The following is a 2,171-nucleotide window of genomic DNA, read 5'->3' on the forward strand; positions in this document are numbered from 1 at the left end:
TATCATACACCTATTACAGTTAGTGACCTTTAGACACTTCCTATATCTGTATTAAAGAACTATTTTCAGTCGTCTTAGACTGCAGATATTTCCTGACGTTCTATTCTTTTCGTACCCGACCAGAGCACATCCTGTCCTTAACTGTAGCTAAGCAGGCACGTCTACAAGTTACAAGCAAAATGCTTTTTTAAGGCTCTGCGCGTTCAATAGCTTCTAGATTAACATGTTACTAATAAAAGCCCTCTTATCTAATAATGTATTTTCCACACAAGCTAGCCAGAATTATATATTCATGTTAGTGTTAACGGCGCCTAAAACACATTTGTGGCACACACATACTAGACATTTATAGCATCTAACAAAACAGGCACAATGATGACAATAACTGAACTAAAATCACAATCAGAAACATCAGGGTGGATAAATATACATTATATGTGTGTTGTACAGTGTCTGGAAATAAATCACACCAACCTTTCTCACAGGCGAATTGTAAAAAACGGGAGAGGCCAAAGGGGTACACTGTATTTATAGGGTTGCACCAAAGAAGAAGAACAATGAGGAGGGGCTCTAACTGATAAAGAACATAACTACAGGCTTGAAGGTCCTAAAAGTCAGGTATAAATTGGCAAATAAAATATGTGGTCTACAACACATTTTGTGTAATTACAACAATATGTAATTCATGGCCCAGTTACATTGACATTGAGTTTAGTTGATTTAATATTTAGATGACTATGACAGATACACAAGACCAAAAAAGACTGAAGCAAGAAGCACAACAAGACAGATGAAACAATAAACACAGGTGTTGTCCTCCAAATTAGAGTACCTTTCTGAAAAGGCAAAAGCATCGTTTTGACGACTCTGTGAGCTATGGAGCACATCATGCTGATGTGTGTTTTATTCGTGAGAGGAATTTTTTCTACTGGATCACAATAAACAACAACAGTCCCAGACAAGCGAGGTGTCCCCACGTGTTTCTTATCTCTGATAGCTGGGAGTCATCAGCGTTGCTTCTATAGCGGTTTCTGAGAGACATCAGTAAATTGATGTCATCACTGTCCATGGAAAACCTCCTGATCGCTCTTAAGAGGCTAGTAGTGATCCCATATGTATGTTGTGGATCATACGCTGTCCGCGGATATCCAGCTGCCTCATAATGCTGTGTGATATAGACTTGGTCTATTATACGTGAAGTTCGCCGTCTCACATTCTGCTCCCTGACTCTGATTATGATTCGAGCCCTGTTATCGTCCTCTTGCTCCGATTGGATGACCTGAGGTGGAAGTTGCAACGATCCTTCTCGATGAATATTACCAAGACTGTAGTATCGGTATCCCCTCGGCAGTGGCTCTAACAGCTCTTCATCGTTGCGATATTGATGTGAGCCATAATCACGATGGTTTGGGCCAAAGGTCAGACTTATGTCATCATTTGTGTTGATGTCAATTTCATTGGCAAACCAGTGGAGGAACCGGAGGCAGTCCTCTTGGGCAGATGTGTCAGAGCCTACTGACCTCAGATGAGTGATTGAGTTGAGCTTTCTTACAGCTGACACAGAGCTGAAAGTCAGGAGGAGAGCCACACAGCAGCTCATCATTCTTCCAAACATCTTCATCCTGGAGAGATTTAAGAAGTTGTTGTTGTTATTGTTCATGCATACTTTATATTCTGACATTCATTACGTGATTCATGACCAAGTGAAACGATTATGTGATGACTGCATAATGTGATTAATAGGATAATCATGATTAAGACAACTTTAAATGTACTCCTAGTTTATAATTTGATAGCCATTCAGCCACACAAACTCTGAAACAGGTTTTACTTGTTTGTCTCCTCTCTGGTTTATACCATCTATTATGGGTTCGAATTGCATTTTAAAATTTTGCTTTCTTCAACTGAAATAAAAAGTTAGTTTTTTGATTAACTGTTACGAGAGGCTTTTTATTAAGAAAAGTTGTTTTCTCAAACAGCTTTAACTTTGTGACATAAAGAGAGAAAATCACACTAATAACTTGTATCTGTAACTTGAAGCCTCCTGTCAGCTTCAGATAAACAGGGAAGGAACAATAAGTTGTCAGAGGATTAATTAAACAAAGCAAACCAAGTAATTCTTTAACAAAGAAGTGATGCATATTTTATAGCCATTAGCAAATTGAAACAAC

This window comes from Pundamilia nyererei, unplaced genomic scaffold (genome assembly GCF_000239375.1).
Source record: "Pundamilia nyererei isolate P.nyererei 1_Seehausen unplaced genomic scaffold, PunNye1.0 scaffold00059, whole genome shotgun sequence".
Taxonomy (NCBI): domain Eukaryota; kingdom Metazoa; phylum Chordata; class Actinopteri; order Cichliformes; family Cichlidae; genus Pundamilia; species Pundamilia nyererei.